This window comes from Bombina bombina, chromosome 2, assembly GCF_027579735.1.
Source record: "Bombina bombina isolate aBomBom1 chromosome 2, aBomBom1.pri, whole genome shotgun sequence".
NCBI lineage: Eukaryota > Metazoa > Chordata > Amphibia > Anura > Bombinatoridae > Bombina > Bombina bombina.
In genome coordinates this window covers 803321339-803343745 of record NC_069500.1, presented here as the reverse complement: position 1 = coordinate 803343745, position 22407 = coordinate 803321339, and the positions used below count along the sequence as shown (strand labels likewise).

The 22407-nt window shown below is 37.9% G+C and overlaps 1 long non-coding RNA gene across 2 annotated transcripts; it reads right to left on the bottom strand.

Annotated features, from left to right (window-relative positions):
- Positions 1 to 588: 588 nt before the first annotated feature.
- Positions 589 to 21553, bottom strand: LOC128648027 (uncharacterized). Of its 2 annotated transcripts, none has more exons than XR_008400481.1 (4): positions 21192 to 21553; positions 1467 to 1618; positions 861 to 928; positions 589 to 777 (listed from the first exon to the last, which is right to left on the bottom strand). It is a non-coding gene; the product is annotated as an uncharacterized LOC128648027 (long non-coding RNA). The 2 variants fall into 2 exon arrangements; XR_008400482.1 differs by lacking the exon at positions 21192 to 21553 and adding an exon at positions 2623 to 3037.
- Positions 21554 to 22407: the final 854 nt, after the last annotated feature.

Here is a 22407-nt window from a genome sequence, read left to right as displayed (position 1 = left end):
GCTCCCCATTTACAGCAGAATTAAATTCAAAATTCTCACCCTTACATACAAAACTCTCACCAACACCGCTCCCCTCTACCTATCCTCTCTAATACACAAGTATACTCCAGCCCGTCCACTAAGATCCAACAATGACCTGCTACTTGCATCCGCAACTATCACCTCCTCTCATGCTAGACTGCAGGACTTCTGTCGTGCAGCACCTACCCTCTGGAACACTCTCCCTCGTGCTGTCAGGCTTTGCCCTAATCTTTCTTCCTTTAAATGCTCCCTGAAGACTTTTCTGTTCAGGGAAGCCTACCACCCAACTCAATAATAAATTAATTTCACTTGCCTAACATTTCCCTCATCTAACTCTGTATTAACATCCTTCTCAATCCTGCAGTCCTCACCTCCTGTTTCTCAACCTCCTACCCTTCTAGATTGTAAGTTCCCACAGGAATAGGGCCCTCAATCCCTCCTGTATGTGTTTGTAAATTTTGTCCTGTATCTTACAAGTCTTGTATTGTTTTATTTAAATTAATTTTATCCATGGACAGCGCTGCGGAATATGTTGGCGCTTAATAAATAAAGTATAATAATAAATAATAATATTAAATATATATTTATTAACCAATTTTTTTTTTTATATCAAAAATATAAAGATACATTAATGTTCAAGGCTATGCATGGCCTCCTGCAGGGCCCGCACAGCCCTGGAAACAATGTTGAGGCCCTGGGCAAGCTCCTCAAATATATCAGTAAGGAAGGGCCCAGTTTGCGTGCCCTGATATTGATCTAGAAAAAGACCAAAAGAACATTTGTTAGATAAATTCTTTATCAAGATACAATTTGTAAAACATTATATTCTTTTTACTTACATTCCACTCCTCTTGAACTACTGCCGGTGACAAAGCCGGTTCTAAAGCATCCCCCGGTACTTATTCGTCTGTCAGAGATGAAGCACAATAATTAAAAAATTGTTATCATGAGGAATGACAAGTCCTATATTATACACAAAATACTTCATTAAAAAATAATTGAAAAATCTTGATTATAAAAAAAAAGCATTAAATGGACATGCAACCCACATATTTTCTTTCAGGATTTAGAAAGGGCATTTAATTTTTAACATCTTTATACATTTCTTCTATTTTCTAATTTGCTTCATTCTTTTATTATACTTTGCTTAAAAGCATATCTAGATATGCTCCGTAGTTGCTGAATTTTTGCTGATCATAGATGCCTTGTGTGATTGTCTCAGCCATATACACTGATATCTCTTCAACAAAGGATAGCTAAAGAATGAATAAAATTGAATATTACAAATAAATTTTAATCTTTTTTAAATTTAGATTCTCTATCTGAATCATGAAAGAAAATGTTTGTGTTTAGTGTCCCTTTAAGGTGCACCCTGAATGAACATGCAAAAATAAATAAATTGTAATGTGAAATAATGCAAACATAGTATAATACTTGAAAATTACCTTGGATATCAGGGACTTCCACATCTGTCCCTGAATCCTCTTGACGACCCTCAAGGAGGGTCAATGGGGTGGTGAGGACCGGTTGCTCAACGGTGTTGCCATTGAAACCGGCTTTACGTACCGGGGGATTCTTTCTCTGGGACGCCTGAGATCTATGAAAATAGAAAGTTGTATGTCCACATTAGATACAGGTTATATATTTTTGGTGAGTAATGTATTTGCAGCTGCAATGCATGTAATCTTTATTGTCTCTGATGAAAATAAACTATTTGTATATATTTATATTTATATCCATATATATATATCTACATATATATATATCTATATATCTACATATATATCTAGAGAGAGAGAGAGAGAGATCAATATTGATATATATCTATATATATATGCTGAATATATATCTATATCTATATATCTATATATGCTAGATAGATAGATAGATAGATAGATAGATAGATAGATAGATAGATAGATAGATAGATAGATAGATAGATAGATAGATACAGATAGATAGATATATTCTCTATATATAAAAATATATAGATATACATACATATATAAATATATATATTTGCTTAAGAATATAGATAAATATATATACATGCAGAATCAAAATTTGTCACTCTCTCTCTCTCTCTCTCTCTCTCTCTCTATATATATATATATATATATATATATATATATATATATATATATATATATATATATATATATATATATATCTATGTATATATTTTAGCATTTTTAAGGATTATGATGGAGCATGATTTTTAAAGAAACCATTTTTTTAAATAAACTTTTTTAGTCTTTATATGTCTGTCTCCATAAAATAAAAAAATATATGGATAATCTAAGGAGGATTAACATTTTATTTGATTGACCCTTTACAGAAATTATGGGGTGGTGAATGACATAAAATCGTTTGCTGCAAGAAAGTAAAATACATAGAAAAAAAAAGGCTTGAAAATTAAGATGGGCCTGCTGCAAGAAAACGTTGATTATTTTCAATCAAATTGAAGATATTTACAGAATAAAATCAAATAAATATGATTATATTATAAAGTCATTTCAAATGCAAACTTCTTTTTTAACAAAAAAAATATGCGTCATTGAAGTATCCATAATTTATAAGTACAATATAAAATATACTTACATGCTGGAATGAGCGATCGCAAATCGCGATATCGCTCCGACTCGCATCTACGTAGGTCCAAAAACCTCCGGAGACAACTGCGCCTAGACCAGCGGACTACCGACACCCTTCTCATTTGCTGCATCATCTCATAGATGATGCGGTCCCTGTCCTCGTGCTGAATGCCTCTCACACCTCCTATGCGTCTCGGGAAATACTGATCCATTCCATAGACAAGGATCACTAATTCACCCTCTGAAAAAGTTGGAGGTCGCGCCATTTTAAGCTCACAAAAATTATATAAAATAATTTTTAAGTGCAACACAAATATACCAATTACAGAGAAATCTGATTGGTTATTGCAAGTGGAAACAAATTATTAATATTTGGTTGGCGGATTATATTTATCACGTGTTTATGACGATTACTATGTAATACAAACATTTTTAAAAAATCAGAATAGATGCGTCACCAATGGCTGACTGACAATGAAATAAAATGTATGATTGTGTTAGTTATCCACCCAAAAAAACGAAGGCCTTTAAAAACACATTTGATAATAGGATTGTCTGTATTGTGGCGAGCTTAAGAGTATTATCAAATATTTAAATATGGGATCCCTCTCCTGTCAGACAATAACCCTCTCTCACATAATCCGTGTGAAATGGTACACTCTGTAGACAAGTATGACACCCTGTAGACAAGTATGACACCCTGTAGATAAGGATGACCAATTCACCATCACTAAATAATTTAGATTGCGCCATAAATACATTTTAAAAAATTTGTTAATATTATTTAACTGCGACATACAGATCACAATTATAGATCGTTATTGTCCGAGGATTATATTAAACAGGCGTCATCAATGACGGAATTCTAAAAAAGATGTCCTAATACTGTAAAAGTTTGTGATGATTGTATAATTGTTAACGGCTTATTGTCTACATATTAACTATCTATAAAAGGGAATCGAAAATGGAGTTTTTTAAGTCCTAATAAGCTTTACAGGCCGGGAAAAAGCAATGGAAACGCTTATGGACTCTCCCGGCAAACTGAAATGGAATAGCTCCTCGGACAGCCCCAGGCTGACCCGTGTGTGGATCTAGCCGGGTCTGCCAAACTGGAAGGGGGGAGCTTTCATGGATACCGGGCTGCAGGGGTTAAACCTCCACCTCCTACTACCTCACCCCCTCCTATTTCTAAACAGATTTGGGCTTTTGAGAGCAACCACGATCTCCTAGACCTTTGATTTACTTTATTTTATGGTTTATACATTTTCATGAGCTGGTCCCTCACCGCCTAGTCCCTCTCCAGCTGACCGGCCCCCTGGAACTGCCGGTCAGCTACATCCCTGGTGTCCCTTACCCCAGGTCGCTCCTTTGGGATTGGTACCCCTTGGGAAGGGCAAGAGGTGGGGTGATTGCCGGAAGGGAGCTCCCTTGAGAACCGGGGGTTTCATACCCCCCTCTACAACCCCCACTCCCCAGTGGACTTTCTGGTGTACGTTTAATCACCCATAGCTTCGGCCCCCAGCAATGGATAATGTTGCTTTTTGGACTGTAGCAGCTGGGGACCAAGGGCTTCCCAACGACACCCTGGAAGTGCCGCCGCTCCCCCAGGATCACCCCAGAACTATCATCCTTATACCGCTGGACACTATGGGACAATGGACTCTATGGATGGCACCAGCCTGTCTGGAGGGTCTGGAATGGCAGGAGATTTAGGGGACTGATAAGGCTCTTATCTTGGTGAGATTGTGTATATAAACTGTGTGTTTTCCCAATAAAGAGGTACTTCTTGTTTTCACCTGAATGCTAGTCTGTCTAGTTATTTGGGTGGGCTCAGCTAAAATCACTTTGCTCCGCTACATAGCAGCTGGTTCCAGGTACAGGAAGGATCCTTTGGCAGAGCTACCCAGTTAGGGTAGCCGGGTTCCTTCACATGTGTAAATATGTCTGTAAATACACACACATATATATATATATATATATATATATATATATATATAATATATATATGACAAAAACTTGCACTCGCTGGTCTTCTTTTCAAAACACACTTTACTGTGAAGCAATGGTGACGTTTCGGAGACAAAATACAAAATATCCCCTCCCTCAGAGATATTTTGTCTCCGAAACGTCACCATTGCTTCACAGTAAAGTGTGTTTTGAAAAGAAGACCAGTGAGTGCAAGTTTTTGTCACTTTTATTTATTGTTTACTAGCACCCTGGCGATTTGACTTTAAAGTGAGAGTGCTCTTCCGTGTGCCAATATATATATATCTTTAGTCATGTATATGTATGTTTGTCTATGTTAAAGCCCTTTGACTGCTTTTTTTCCCCTAACACTCAAGATCTCATATGATTGAGCCCTTTAAATTTTATGTGCATTATTTTTATTAAATAATTTTTATTAGACAGTGTTATTATTAGTGTAACTAAACTTTGTAATGTATATTTGATGTGGTTTTTGCAACTTTTATGTTTTGTTTTTATTTTAATTAATTATAATTATAATTTATAGTTATATTATTGTTACTATTTTCTTTACTCAATCCCATATTGTTATGCAAATCAGGTTAGCCTTTGCAGTATTAATATAGTTGTATTAGCATGATTTAATCAACTATGTTTTTAGTTATTGTGCTTAGCTTGAATGTATCAATTAATTTGCTTCCATGCTTACAGTTTGTGCACACTATTGGATGATATACTCTAGCTTAAGCAGCATACGGGGTTAATTCTTCTTTAATTAGCATTTGAGGGTGTTTTTTTTCTATCTTATGCTTTAACCAATCAGAATTTAGAATACACCTTGTAAGGGGTAGCACCTTAGGTTATGATTACGGCCTAGGCTGAAACATGTCGACCGTTTGGTGCTACGCCCTCTTATGCACTTTTTAGTTGCACTGTTCCTGATGATGATTTTATCTTCTTGATGCTCAATAAGAATCTGTTTTATTACAAGCAAGCAAGACCTTCCTCTATTGTTTCTTTTGACTACTACCAGTTATCCGGTCTTTGCTTTTCCTTGGAGTAAGTACCTGCACCGGGCAAATATAGCCCTCACCCCTTCCCCACATCAACACTGACGTAATCTGCAGCTGAGCACCGCACACTGGATTCCAGACAGAGGGATAGACCGGAGGGCAAAGGCGGAAGCCTGCTGAGTAAGCTCTCAGCGCCGTATGGATTACGGACCATGGATCCCCCGGATGTTCTTCTCCCCTCTGACGGCTGCCACAAGCTGCATTATAGGAGTCTTCACAAGGATCCAATACTTTGATACGGACTTTTCAGTATCTATACTTGGGGGTGAGTGAGCCTATAGATAAGACCCGGACACCAGACAGGTGTATTATATACTGGATATTACATTATTGTGTATTCTTGTGTATATTTTTCTTCCTTTACTTTTTTCCAATTGGATATCAACTGGTGATATCTTGTATATCCCACGAATACAAGCGGACTTTTCCATATATATATATTTACACTTTGCATCTATACTTTATACTGTATATCTCCCAGTATGGAGGGTTCAATGCAAAAGTTTTTCTCCCTTATGCCTGCTGCAGCACGTATACACCCTGGACAGGACTGTGCTAAAATTTTCTCAAATGATAAAGGAACATTGTCCCTTAGTGCCTTATTTGATCATTGGAGGATGTGTTATTCAAAGAAATTAAGGCACAGTGGGACATTTGGACTTTTGAGTCTTATATTAAATCCAATATGATTCCAAGGGGTTTCAGAATCTTTAAGTTCCCTACCTTTGAGGTTGACACAAATGATGCAGATTTTGTTAACTCCTGGAATAATGTTTTATCTGAATGTTCTGTACAGCTAATGTCATTACTTATACAATACAAAACACAATATCTCACTAGTATAAAAACTGAGATAGATGCACTTCAGTTGGAATTGAATACACGCAGCCTAGATTCAGATTTTGCTAAGTTTGATAATATATTACAGGACTCTCTAGCAATGGGTAAACAGCAGATAATGGAAAATAAACACATTGGCCTCTAGTTATTAAGCTCCGTAATTTTCTTGCATTCGCCGGCCCAATACGCTCGCCTAAGCTCGCCTCACATCGCCGCCGCGGACCTGAATACGTTCGCAAAAGTTATCAAAAAAGCTGTCAAAAAGCTGTGCACCAAGTACGGGGCGATGAGCAGCGGACTGTGATAGTTATCATTCATCCGATCTCGCTGCTCTTCGGCTTTTCTACAGCTTTATTGATAAGCTGTCACTAAGCACCCACACTATACTATACTGTTCTACCCCCTATACCGCTGCCCCCGGAGCCCCCCGCAACTAAATAAAGTTATTAACCCCTAAACCGCCGCTCCAAGACCCCGCCGCAACTATAATAAATGTATTAACCCCTAAACCGCCGCTTCCGGACCCCTCTGCCACCTACATAATACCTATTAACCCCTATCCTGCCCCCCCTATACCGCCGCCACCTCTAATAAATTTATTAACCCCTATCCTGCCGATCCCGTACCGTTCCGCAACTAAATAAATTGTTTAACCCCTAAACCGCCGCTCCCGGACCCCTCCACCACCTATATTAAACTTATTAACCCCTAATCTGTCCCCCCTACACCGTCGCCACCTATAATAAATTTATTAACCCCTATCCTGCCCCCCCTATACCGCCGCCATCTATATTAAACTAATTAAACCCTAAGTCTAACACTAACCCTAACACCCCCTAACTTAAATATTATTTTAATAAATCTAAATAAAAATTACTCTTATTAACTAAATTAATCCTATTTAAAACTAAATACTTACCTATAAAATAAACCCTAATATAGCTACAATATTACTAATAATTATATTGTAGCTATTTTAGGATTGCGGGGTACGGGATCGGCAGGATGGGGTTAATAAATTTATTAGAGGTGGCGGCGGTATAGGGGGGGCAGGATAGGGGTTAATAGGTATTATGTAGGTGGTGGCGGGGTCCGGGAGTGGCGGTTTAGGGGTTAACATATTTATTATAGTTGTGGCGGGGTCCGGGAGTGGCGGTTTAGGGGTTAATAAGTTTATTAGAGTGGCAGTGGGCTCCGGGAGCGACGGTTTAGGAGTTAATAAGTTTATTAGAGTGGCGGTGGTCTCCGGGAGCGGCGGTTTAGGGGTTAACATGTTTAATGTAGGTGGTGGCGGTGTAGGGGGGCAGATTAGGGGTGTTTAGACTCGTGGTACATGTTAGGGTGTTAGGTGCAGACATCTCCCATAGGAATCAATGGGATGTCGGGCAGCAGCGAACATGAACTTTCGCTATGGTCAGACTGCCATTGATTCCTATGGGATCCGCCACCTCCAGGGCGGCGGATTGAAAATCAGGTACGCTGGGCCGGAAAAGTGCCAAGCGTACCTGCTAGTCATTTGATAACTAGAAAAAGTAGTCAGATTGTGCCGAACTTGCGTTCGGAACATCTGGAGTGACGTAAAAATCGATCTGTGTCAGACTGAGTCCGGCGGATCATAGCTTACGTCACAAAATTCTACTTTTGCCGGTGTGTAGGGCTTGATAACTTAGGCGAATCAGCCTCGCCACAAATACGCTGCGGAATGCCATTGTATTTGAGGTTGACGGCTTGATAACTAGAGGCCATTAAGTTTATCAGAGACAAAGAACTCTGTATATATTTGGAGTAGAAAACAGAGCTACAATTACACAGCCCAAAAACAACAACAATAACAATAACAACAATAAAAATAAAAGGGGAAATCGTGGACATAGACACAGACAGTCCAAATCAGTTAGTTTTTCTGAAAGTGACACTGACTGGTTGTCTGATGATAAGCAGTCAGCTGCTGAAGAGTGTCAAGAAATTTTAGTGCAGACCCATACTAATACTAATGTCACCAACATCAGGGTATTTTAAAGACAACATCATCCCTTCTCCCAATTTCTTTGGTTCCAAATTTGGATGTTAATCAGGGAGCTAGGCCTAAGGAGAAAAATATCATCTGGAAAAAATGGTTCTAAGTATGTTGCAAGTAACATTTGCAATGTTTCGGCTGGTTTGCACACACCTGGTACTAATGTCCCCCAATAAACACTATTGAATCAGGTTTTTCCCTTGGGTCTGGATCCACAGGGAGTGGGAGGGACTACATTAGGCAACAGGGAACCCACGAGAGGTATCAATTGAGGGGCAACAAAACCCAGAGAAAATACAAATGAGTAAAGTTATAAACTTTTCTTCTGATATTTTGACACAAGACCCAATTAAACTCCTAGAATTAGGTCTGGGTTTTGCCCCCACCACACATTTCAATTTATTTCAAACTATGTTGGATATAAATCGTTTAATCAGAAATGTGACTCTCAAAAAAACATGGACGCTAGATTTAGAGTTGGGCGGTAGCCGTCAAAACCAGCGTTAGAGGCTCCTAATGCTGGTTTTTACCGCCCTCTGGTATTTGGAGTCAGTCAGGAAAGGGTCTAACGCTCACTTTGCAGCCGCAACTTTTCCATACCGCAGATCCCCTTACGTCAATTGCGTATCCTATCTTTTCAATGGGATCTTTCTAACGCCGGTATTTAGAGTCGTGGCTGAAGTGAGCGTTAGAAATCTAACGACAAAACTCCAGCCGCAGAAAAAAAAACAGTAGTTAAGAGCTTTCTGGGCTAACGTCGGTTTATAAAGCTCTTAACTACTGTGCTCTAAAGTACACTAACACCCATAAACTACCTATGTACCGTTAAACCGAGGTCCCCCCACATAGCCGCAACTCTATTAAAATTTTTTAACCCCTAATCTGCCGACCGCACACCGCTGCCACCTACATTATCCCTATGAACCCCTAATCTGCTGCCCCTAACACCGCCAACCCCTATATTATATTTATTAACCCCTAATCTGCCCCCCTCAACGTCGCCTCCACCTGCCTACACTTATTAACCCCTAATCTGCCGAGTGGACCGCACCGCTACTATAATAAAGTTATTAACCCCTAATCCGCCTCACTCCCGCCTCAATAACCCTATAATAAATAGTATTAACCCCTAATCAGCCCTCCCTAACATCGCCGACACCTAACTTTAAGTATTAACCCCTAATCTGCCGATCGGAGCTCACCGCTACTCTAATAAATTTTTTAACCCCTAAAGCTAATTCTAACCCTAACCCTAACACCCCCCTAAGTTAAATATAATTTAAATCTAACAAAATAAATTAACTCTTATTAAATAAATTATTCCTATTTAAAGCTAAATACTTACCTGTAAAATAAACCCTAATATAGCTACAATATAAATTATAATTATATTATAGCTATTTTAGGATTTATATTTATTTTACAGGTAACTTTGTATTTATTTTAACCAGGTACAATAGCTATTAAATAGTTAAGAACTATTTAATAGCTAAAATAGTTAAAATAATTACAAAATTACCTGTAAAATAAATCCTAACCTAAGTTACAATTAAACCTAACACTACACTATCAATAAATTAATTAAATAAAATACCTACAATTATCATACAATTAAACCTAACACTACACTATCAATAAATTAATTAATACAATATCTACAAATAAATACAATGAAATAAACTAACTAAAGTACAAAAAATAAAAAAGAATTAAGTTACAAAAAATAAAAAAATATTTACAAACATTAGAAAAATATTACAACAATTTTAAACTAATTACACCTACTCTAAGCCCCCTAATAAAATAACAAAGCCCCCCAAATAAAAAAATGCCCTACCCTATTCTAAATTAAAAAAGTTCAAAGCTCTTTTACCTTACCAGCCCTGAACAGGGCCCTTTGCGGGGCATGCCCCAAAGAATTCAGCTCTTTTGCCTGTAAAAAAAAACACCATACAATACCCCCCCAACATTACAACCCACCACCCACATACCCTAATCTAACCCAAACCCCCCTTAAATAAACCTAACACTAAGCCCCTGAAGATCTTCCTACCTTATCTTCACCATGCCAGGTTCACCGATCCGTCCTCGGAAGTCTTGATCCAAGCCTCGGAAGTGTTGATCCAAGCCCAAGCGGGGGGCCGAAGAGTGACGTCCATCCTCGGGCTGAAGTCTGGATCCAAGCGGCGGCTGAAGAAATCCATCATCGGGCTGAAGTCGGAAGTCCATCATCGGGATGAAGTCTTCTATCAAGCAGCATCTTCAATCTTCTTTCTCCGGAGCGGAGCGGAGCCATCTTCTTCCCAGCCGACGCGGATCCATCCTCTTCTAATGACGCCTATTAGCCGAATGACGGTTCCTTTAAATGACGTCATCCAAGATGGCGTCCGTCGAATTCCGATTGGCTGATAGGATTCTATCAGCCAATCGGTATTAAGGTAGGAAAATTCTGATTGGCTGATGGAATCAGCCAATCAGATTCAAGTTCAATCCGATTGGCTGATCCAATTAGCCAATCAGATTGAGCTCGCATTCTATTGGCTGTTCCGATCAGCCAATAGAATGTGAGCTCAATCTGATTGGCTGATTCCATCAGCCAATCATAATTTTCCTACCTTAATTCCGATTGGCTGATAGAATCCTATCAGCCAATCGGAATTCGACGGACGCCATCTTGGATGACGTCATTTAAAGGAACCGTCATTCGACTAGTAGGCGTCGTTAGAAGAGGATGGATCCGCGTTGGCTGGGAAGAAGATGGCTCTGCTCCGGAAGAAAGAAGATTGAAGATGCTGCTTGATAGAAGACTTCATCCCGATGATGGACTTCCGACTTCAGCCCGATGATGGATTTCTTCAGCCGCCGCTTGGATCCAGACTTCAGCCGGAGGATGGACATCACTCTTCAGCCCCCCGCTTGGGCTTGGATCAACACTTCCGAGGCTTGGATCAAGACTTCCGAGGACGGATCGGTGAACCTGGGCATGGTGAAGATAAGGTAGGAAGATCTTCAGGGGCTTAGTGTTAGGTTTATTTAAGGGGGGTTTGGGTTAGATTAGGGGTATGTGGGTGGTGGGTTGTAATGTTGGGGGGGTATTGTATGTGTTTTTTTTACAGGCAAAAGAGCTGAATTCTTTGCGGCATCCCCCGCAAAGGGCCCTGTTCAGGGCTGGTAAGGTAAAAGAGCTTTGAACTTTTTTAATTTAGAATAGGGTAGGGCATTTTTTTATTTTGGGGGGCTTTGTTATTTTATTAGGGGGCTTAGAGTAGGTGTAATTAGTTTAAAATTGTTGTAATATTTTTCTAATGTTGTAAATATTTTTTTATTTTTTGTAACTTAGTTCTTTTTTATTTTTTGTACTTTAGTTAGTTTATTTCATTTTATTTATTTGTAGATATTGTATTTAATTAATTTATTGATAGTGTAGTGTTAGGTTTAATTGTAACTTAGGTTAGGATTTATTTTACAGGTAATTTTGTAATTATTTTAACTATTTTAGCTATTAAATAGTTCTTAACTATTTAATAGCTATTGTACCTGGTTAAAATAAATACAAAGTTACCTGTAAAATAAATATAAATCCTAAAATAGCTATAATATAATTATAATTTATATTGTAGCTATATTAGGGTTTATTTTACAGGTAAGTATTTAGCTTTAAATAGGAATAATTTATTTAATAAGAGTTAATTTATTTTGTTAGATTTAAATTATATTTAACTTAGGGGGGTGTTAGGGTTAGGGTTAGACTTAGCTTTAGGGGTTAATCCATTTATTACAGTAGCGGCGAGATTCGGTCGGCAGATTAGGGGTTAATAATTGAAGTTAGGTGTCGGCGATGTTAGGGAGGGCAGATTAGGGGTTAATACTATTTATTATAGGGTTATTGAGGCGGGAGTGAGGCGGATTAGGGGTTAATAACTTTATTATAGTAGCGGTGCGGTCCGCTCGGCAGATTAGGGGTTAATAAGTGTAGGCAGGTGGAGGCGACGTTGAGGGGGGCAGATTAGGGGTTAATAAATATAATATAGGGGTCGGTGGTGTTAGGTGGCAGCGGTGTACGGAGCGGCAGATTAGGGGTTAATAATAATATGCAGGGGTCAGCGATAGCGGGGTCGGCAGATTAGGGGTTAATAAGTGTAAGGTTAGGGGTGTTTAGACTCGGGGTTCATGTTAGGGTGTTAGGTGCAGACTTAGGAGGTGTTTCCGCATAGCAAACAATGGGGCTGCGTTAGGAGCTGAACGCTGCTTTTTTGCAGGTGTTAGGTTTTTTTTCAGCTCAAACAGCCCCATTGTTTTCTATGGGGGAATCGTGCACAAGCACGTTTTTTAAGATGGCCGCGTCCGTAAGCAACGCTGGTATCTAGAGTTGCAGTGGCGGTAAATATGCCTGTACGCTCCCTTTTTGGAGCCTAACGCAGCCATTCTGTGAACTCTAAATACCAGCGGTATTTAAAAGGTGCGGGAGAAAAAAAGCATGCGTAGCTAACGCACCCCTTTGGCCGCAGAACTCTAAATGTGCTCCATGATCTCATGTGTCTCAGTCCATAATTTGCCACAGTCAATAGACTTTTTTATTGGGTGTTTATGTGGACTGGAAAACAATACAAATTTTGTTTTGAAAATGTTGTTTTGCAGATGTATGCCATGTAAATAAGATTTTTACAATATTTTAATACGTTGGGACACTATTGTTATACAATTATACAGTATAACATCATTATTTACTCATCAGAATAAAATATTCCATTGGTGCAACAGTGAGTAATATTAAAGATTAAAGAAAGATGTTTTACTCACCTCTTATTACAATTTCAAAGTGAGTGCACAAAATTTATTTGGCAGAATAGGACTCCCAGAATAGCTCATAGAACTCTACAGCTTCCCATTCAGCTAGGAGGATTGGCTTCCCCATCTATAGTTAAGTATTATGAGGGAGCCATGCTCACGCATATCTCTCAATGGGGGGTGCTCCAAGCAAAAGACAGGTGGAGAGATATTGAACAAGCCTCATTACCCTTTGACATCTACCAAAAAGATTTAATCTGGACCCCAGCCCATAGCCGTAGAACCTTAGACATTAATAATCTTGTAGTACTTGAGTGTCTGGCAATCTGGGATAAGATCCGGCATTGTAGCCTGATCGCACCTCATCCCTCCCCGATTACTTCTATCTCGGGCCTTCTAACAGGCCTCATGGAAACACACCCTAATACGTGGGCTCGAATAGGTGTCAAACAAGTCTCGGACCTTTGGTCAAGGTCCAGTAGAGATGGTTATATCTCACTGACTCAGGACAGACCCTGCGAAAATATCCCGTCCTTCCTTCACTTCGAGCTAACTAGAATTAAGAGTTTCCTTTCTAGCTGGGGATTCCTCCCTACTGCTCCTCGCCAGCTCACCCCATGGGAGTCCGTGTGGAAAGGAGGCCGTAGACTTCACAAGCCTCTTTCGAGACACTACGACCTGCTTGAGGGCACCATACCCCCTGTCCTAGCACCACATCTACTAAAGTGGAATGCTGCCCTTCACACTCATATTCCCGTAACCTCTTGGCAGGGGTCTATTACCTTAACCAAGAAATCCTTACATTGTATAACAATGTTCGAAACTTACTACAAATTCATCTCTCAGTGGTATCTGGTCCCCACGTGGCTGTCCAAGATGTTTCCCCTGACTTCACCACTGTGTTGGAGGGACTGCGGTCTCCCCGGCGATATGCTCCACACGTGGTGGGGGTGCCCAAAGTTAATACCCCTGTGGAACACGTGCTTTCGCTCTCTGGTGGCTTTCAAGATCACGATACCTAAAAGTCCCGCTACGGCACTACTCCACCTAAATTTACATATTCTCCCTAAACATCAGCAGATTTTCTGTGTTTATCTCCTGTCATCGGTTAAAACTAACATTGCTAGATGTTGGAAGAAAGTAACCCCTCCATGGTGGTCTGATGTCCTTAACACGATGTCCTACCTGTATACAATGGAAAAAGACATATATTATAGTCTGGACAAAGTAGACCTATTTGAAATGGTTTGGGCTGACTGGAAAGATACACATGACACATTATGGATACCTCCGGTTAGGGCCTAAGTGACCCTGTCCCTGCCACTTCGGGGTGACTCTCTGGGATGTCTCCCCCTCCCCCCCTCTTCCCCTCATCCGGGACCCTTCTTCCCCTCCCTCCCCTTCTCCCACTTCTTTAACAGCTATTTCAAAATGTACCGACTTCACTCTTTATTTTTTGAACATAAAAGTTATATGTTATAGATTTGTATTTCTTTATACTTGATGTGTGTCATACTGTGCAGGGATCCTGCGAGTCCCCAGTTGCCATTTTATATTGTTTAAAATGAATAAAAATTATAAAAAAAAAAAAAAAAAAAAAAAAAAAAGATGTTTTTGAAGAAATACCTATAAAACATGTTACCCTCCTAGGGTCCCTCTTGTGATCTTGATCCTGGGGAGCCCCTTGCTGGCTTTTGCTTAAACACCTAGTGATGTCACCAGGGGCTCCTCTTTCTTTGGGGCTGGGACAGGGGTTTAAGAGCCCATAATTCAGCCCCCAGACCACTTACAGGGACATTAGAGCCATTTGAAATAGAGCAGTTTGAGCTTTTAAATTAGTGTAAAAATTATGAAAACCTGTAGCAGTACTTGAAGTGCTATTTACCCGAGAAGCTCTAACAAAGATGTATACTAGAGGGAAAAGTGGCCCATAATTTAAAAGGTCAGACTCATCTCTTTCAAATAAGAGGTTATATCCCCCTATAATTTTCAGTTAACCCCCATGTTTTTTTTCATGAGGTTGCAAAACAAAAAAATGCTATCAGAAGTTTATCGACAGTTTACAAAGGTTTGCTATTACCATCAGCTGGGGTCCTGCTGCCTAAAAATATTACATAGAAAATAATAAAAGCCGGAAAGCACAAAAATACCACTGGTTTCCATTGAACGTGCAAACAGGTAAAACACTGTCAAAAGCTGTTGATAGGTTCTCAAACATTACGGCATACTGAACTAGGTGTAAAAGAGGAAAACAAGACTTTTGAGGGCTCTTTCTCCTTGAGCTCTTAAAGTTTTCAAACAATGCACACTTTTCTCTTTTTAAAGTTTTTTTGTTTTGTTATTTTTATATGTAATATTAAGTGCTGCCCCAGGCATTTTGGAGTTATGTCCTTAATTATATTTTATTGTGCACTTACATATATAAAAATATATTCAAGCACATAACCTCAACTAGACCTATGCCTAGGGCAGCACTAAATATTACATATAAAAAAATAAACTTTTCCATAGTCACGTTGATTGGAGTAGCCGTGATAGTCCAGTGATTTAGATACCAAAATAACAAAAGTATTGTATTGAGCAATGATACTTTTTTATTGGACTAACTATCGCCTAGATTACGAGTTTTGTTGGTAAAGCCTTGCGTTGCTAACGCTCCTTTTTTTCTTAATGCTCCCTTTAAACAGCGCTGGTATTACAAGTTTTCTGTATGGCTGCGTTAGCCTCAGAAAAGTGAGCGTTGAGCAAATTTAGCGCCACTTTTCCCTGTAATACGAGCGTTGCTTACGGTAGCGGTAAGAGGGCAAAATGTGCTCGTGCACGATTCCCCCATAGAAAAAAATGGGGCTGAGACGGCTGAAAAAAACCCTAACACCTGCAAAAAAGCAGTGTTCAGCTCTTAAAGCAGCCCCATTGTTTCCTATGGGGAAAGATAAAATATGTCTACACCTAACACCCTAACATGAAGCCCGAGTCTAAACACCCCTAATCTTACACTTATTAACGTCTAATCTGCCGCCCCCAACATCGCCGACCCCTGCATTATATTATTAACCCCTATCTGCCGCTCCGGAACACCCCCGCCACCTACGTTATACCTATGAACCCCTAATCTGCTGCCCCCAACATCGCCGACACCTACATTTTATTTATTAACCACTAATCTGCCCCCCCAATGTCGCCACAACTATATTAAATTAATTAACCCCTAATCTTCCGCCGCCAACGTCGCCGCCACTATAATAAAGTTATTATCCCCTAAACCTAAGTCTAACCCTAACCCCCCTAACTTAAATATAATTTAAATTAAACAAAATAAATGTAAAATAATTAAATAAATTACTCCTATTTAAAACTAAATACTTACCTATAAAATAAACCCTAAGATAGCTACAATATAACTAATAGTTACATTGTAGCTAGCTTAGGGTTTATATTTATTTTACAGGCAACTTTGTATTTATTTTGACTAGGAACAATAGTTATTAAATAGTTATTAACTATTTAATAACTACCTAGATAAAATAAAGACAAAATTACATGTAAAATAAATCCTAACCTAAGTTATAAATACACCTAACACTACACTATCAATAAATTAATTAAATAAATTAACTACAATTATCTAAACTAAAATACAATTAAATAAACTAAACTATATTACAAAAAAAACAAACACTAAATTACAAAAAATAAAAAAATATTACAAGAAGTTTAATCTAATTACACCTAATCTAAGCCCCCTAATAAAATAAAAAAATCCCTCCAAAATAATAAAATTCCCTATCTTAAACTAAATTACAAAGTAATCAGCTCTTTTACCAGCCCTTAAAAGGGCTTTTTGTGGGGCATTGCCCCAAAGTAATCAGCTCTTTTACCTGTAAAAAAAATAAATACAATACCCCCCCATCATTACAACCCACCACCCACACACCCCTACTCTAAAACCCACCCGATCCCCCCTTAAAAAACCCAGCCGGGCACCGATGGGGCAGAAGAGGACATCCGGACCGGCAGAAGTCTTCATCCTATCCGGGCAGAAGAGGACATCCAGACCGGCAGAAGTCTTCATCCTATCCGGGCAGAAGAGGACATCCGGACCGGCAGACATCTTCATCCAAGCGGCATCTTCTATCTTCATCCATCCGACGAGGAACGGCTCTATCTTGAAGACTTCCGGCGTGGAACATCCTTCCTGCACGACGATTACCCGACGAATGGCTGGTTCTTTAAATGACATCATTCAAGATGGCGTCCCTTCGAATTCTGATTGGCTGATAGGATTACAGGTAAAAGAGCTGATTACTTTGGGGCAATGCCCTGCAAAAAGCCCTTTTAAGGGCTGGTAAAAGAGCTGATTACTTTGTAATTTAGTTTAGGATAGGGAATTTTATTATTTTGGAGGGATTTTTTCTTTTATTCGGGGGATTAGATTAGGTGTAATTAGATTAAATTTCTTGTAATATTTTTTTATTTTTTGTAATTTAGTGTTTGTTTTTGTAATATAGTTTAGTTTATTTAATTGTATTTTAGTTTAGATAATTGTAGTTAATTTATGCAATTCATTTATTGATAGTGAAGTGTTAGGTGTATTTGTAATTTAGGTTAGGATTTATTTTACAGGTAATTTTTTCATTGTTTTAACTAGGTAGCTATTAAATAGTTATTAACTATTTAATAGCTATTGTACCTAGTTAAAATAAATACAAAGTTGCCTGTAAAATAAATATAAATCCTAAAATAGCTACAATGTAACTATTAGTTATATTATAGCTATATTAGGGTTTATTTCATAGGTAAGTATTTAATTTTAAATAGGAATAATTTATTTAATTATAGTAATTTTATTTTGATTTATTAAAAATAGATTTAAGTTAGGGGGTTGTTAGGGTTAGGGTTAGACTTAGGTTTAGGGGTTAATAACTTTAATATAGTAGCAGCGACCTTGGGGGCGGCAGATTAGGGGTTAATAATTGTAGGTAGGTGGCGGCGATGTTAGGGACAGCAGATTAGGGGTTAATAAAATGTATTATAGTATTTGCGAGGCGGAAGTGCGGCGGTTTAAGGGTTAATACATTTATTATAGTGGCAGCGATGTCCGGTCAGCAGATTAGGGGTTAATAAGTGTAGGTAGGTGGCGGCAACGTTGGGGGGGGCAGATTAGGGGTTAATAAATATAAAGTAGGTGTCGGCGATGTTAGGGGCAGCAGATTAGGGGTTCATAGGTATAATGTAGGTGGCGGCGATGTCCGGTCGGCAGATTAGGGGTTAAATAATTTTATTTTAGTGTTTGCGATGTGGGGGGGCCTCGGTTTAGGGGTTCATAGGTAGTTTATGGGTGTTAGTGTACTTTGTAGCACTTTAGTTAAGAGCTTTATGTTCCGGCGTTAGCTACTGACTTTTAAATGCGGTAGGAGTCTTGGCGGTAGAGGCTGTACCACTCACTACTTCCAAGACTCGTAATACCAACGTTAGGCAAATCCCATTAAAAAGATAGGATATGCAATTGATGTAAGGGGATTAGCGGTAGACAAAAGTCGCGGAAGAAAAGTGAGCGGTACACCTGTACCTGCCAAACTCGTAATACCAGCGGGCGTTAAAAAGCAGCGTTAGGACCCCTTAACGCTGCTTTTTAAGGCTAACACAGAACTCGTAATCTAGGCGTATACATTTATAAGTAGACAAGCTATTGGAAGAATTCCTTCCTTCCTTTCTCAAGTCAGTCCAAAAAAAGTATCATTGATCAATGCAATACTCTTTTAATTTAATTTTAGATACCAAAATAACAACGCCAAAAAAATTATTTACATTAATTTAAAATAATTTCTTTAAATTATTTAATTATTTAATCAGTGACCAAATGTGCTGAAAGTATAATTAATTTGGTAGAACAAATAATCCTGTGGACATTCGTTTTGGACAATCGAATGTTGAAAAAATTCAGTAATCGAATGTTATTTCAAATGTTCATCATATTTTCAAATGTTCATAATTAGATCGAATATCCACATTCAAAATTTCAAATGTAATATTCAATTTAACAAATACTATTTAGAAGTTCAATAGTTCATGTGGTAGGGAATTTAGTAAATTAATACATAATAGACACAAATATATTAATTTGAATCTTTCTATTTTGAATATTGCATAATTTAAATAATACATTTAGAGAGAGCATTAAAAATACTATTACAAATATATAGATTCAAATTTTTTCTAAATTGAATATTGCATAATTCGAATCAAATTATTAGAAAAATTTGAAATGAATATTACATTTAAAGAAAGCATTTGAAATACTATTACATTAAACAAATGTTAAAATGTTGTACATTCGAAATTCAAAACCAACAAATGTGTTAAAATTCCTTTCATTTTTTTGAATGTTGCAAAAAATTTGCCCATCTCTACAAATCACTTTACCTCCTGTAGTCGACAGAAATTTAATTGATATAACAAATGCAAAAATAAATAAAAATCATACTACTTTGCATACATTGTTTTGATTTTCTTAATTCTTAAAGTTGAAATTATCAAAGGGACATGAAACCCAATTATTTTATATCATAATTCAGGTAGAGAATACAATTTCAAACAACTTTCCAATTTACTTTTATTATCAAATGTGCTTCATTCTCTTGATATCCTTTGTTGAAAAGCATATATAAATAGGCTCAGTAGCTGCTGATTGGTGGCTGCACAAATGCTTCGTGTGATTGGCTCACCCATGTGCATTGCTATTTCTTCAACAAATGATATCTAAAGAATAAAGCAAATTATATAATATAAGAAAATTGGAATGTTGTTTAAAATTGTATTGTCTATCTGAATCATTAAAGAAAAATGTTTGGTTTCATGTCCCTTTAAGATCTTAAGAATCAAATTTACTTGATCAAATCATTGACATAATGCTCTCAACACCCGGTGTATTTGAATAACCCCTTAAGGACGGGGGTCAAGTGCTGAAGATCGGAACAAAGTTTTGATGTAATCATTTAATGGAAAAAGGAAATCACATGATAATCTATAAGATCATGTGACTTCAATACCGGGATCGGATCATGGAGGACTGCCTCTGATGCTAGGCACATCTCCTAGTTGGCGCATAAGCCCAGCAATTTTAGGAAAGAATGGAACTTCCTAATGGCTTCTAGCGGTTAAAACAGGGATGATCTCAGTGATTTACTTAAAAATCTCTAAAAATCATTTAAATGCAAAATGTGAGACAGTATTTCTGCTGTGATAAAAGGTATAACAATATGAACAAAATTAATTATACTATTATATGAAGCAGGACAACATATTTATGCCTTTACAATAAACACATGATGATGACATGAAAAATAAAACAATTGATTAATTTATTAAAAAAATAATATATATATATATATTTATATTTAATCTCCATCAACTCTGTATTGTTATTTCAAAATGTGCTTCCTTTTTGTTATTCTCTATCCTCAAGGTTTTTGTCAGGCTCCATATCACTGTGTTATGCATAACTATTTTGATACCATGTAGCACAGTAATAGAGAGCTGTGTCTGCAATCTGTGTATCTCTAATAATCAGCTGATATTCAGTTCCAGCGCTGTTTATTGTGCCAGTGAAATGAGCTGATGACATCCCAGGTCCATAGTAAGGAGATGGGAATGTGTGATGGTTCCCACAAATAAGTTTAGGAGGCTCCCCAGGTGATTCTTTGAGAAATATAGTTTGAATATTTCCCTTTATTCCTACATTGCAGTTAAAAGTAAAACTTTGCCCAGGACTAACTGACCCACCCTGAGGTGTCAGCACCGGTGTCTGTGATTGAGCATCTGAAAACATAAAATAAATCAGTTATCTGTGTGTAAACCAAGTGCCAGAATGTCAGAAAGTTCCTTGTAACTTACATGAGATGCCCAGTGAGATGCAGCATAACAGGGTCTGCAGGAGGCTCATTTTAATAGAAAATATCTATCATGTGCAAGCACCTAAAATATAACAGCAAACAGCCTGAGAGAGGAATAAATAGTATCAGCAGCACCAGGATCCGCCTGTTTGTAAATGCAAATGATTGTAATGAGATCAGATATAAAGATAAACCAGCTGCTGAGAGCTCTATAATCAGTTAAAAAAATATTCTTCATTTAATCTGGACATTTATTTCCACTCTTTTAGATTGTTTTTTCACTGTGCTTCCATGTTTTTATTTTTTATTTATTTATATTAGGTCCAGGGGTACATGGATTCCTGGTGTCAAAATGATCCTCTGGATGAGTCCTGACCCCTCGGACACAAAATAGTTCACTTTCCACTAGTTTTTATAGTAAAATTTTATTTTTAGCCACATGTCACAAGCAGAGCTCTTCAGAGATGCTACCACTCAGCTCAGCGATTAGCTCCACCCCCCATTCTTTTATTTTATTAGTATAGTAATGTTAGGTTAATTTATAGTTTAAACTTAGGTTTATTTTTATTTCACAGGTAAGTTTTTATTTATTTTAAGATAGTTATATTGTAATTTTAATTTAAAGTTAGGGGGTGTTAGGTTTAGGGGTTAATAGTTTAATTTAGTGTTTTTCGATGTGGGGGCCAGCGGTTTAGGGGTTAATAGGTTTATTTAGTGGCGGCGATGTGGGAGGCTGGAGGTTTAGGGGTTAATAACTTTATAGGGGTTATTAGGTTTATGTAATAGTTGTGATGTGGGTGAGCAGCAGATTAGGGGTTAATATGTTTAATATATTGTTTACGATGCAGGAGGGTGGTTTAGGGCATTAATAGGTAGTTTATGGGTGTTAGTGTACTTTGTAACAGTTTAGTTATGAGTTTTGTGAAACTTTTTTGTTGCACAAAACTCATAACTACTGCTCTAAGATGGCAGAATGGATCGTGTTGGTATAGGTTGTAAAGAAAGCATTTTAGCCAGAATGCACAACCTGTAATACCGGCACAGAGATGGGGAGATAGCGCAAAAGAGAGGGGGAGAAAGAGCAAAAGAGAGGGAGAGAGATAGCAAAAGAGAGGAGAGAGAGCAAATGAGAGGGAGAGAGACAGCAAAAGAGAGGAGAGAGAGCAAATGAGAGGAGAGAGAGCAAACGAGAGGGGGGAGAGAGAGAGCAAAAGAGA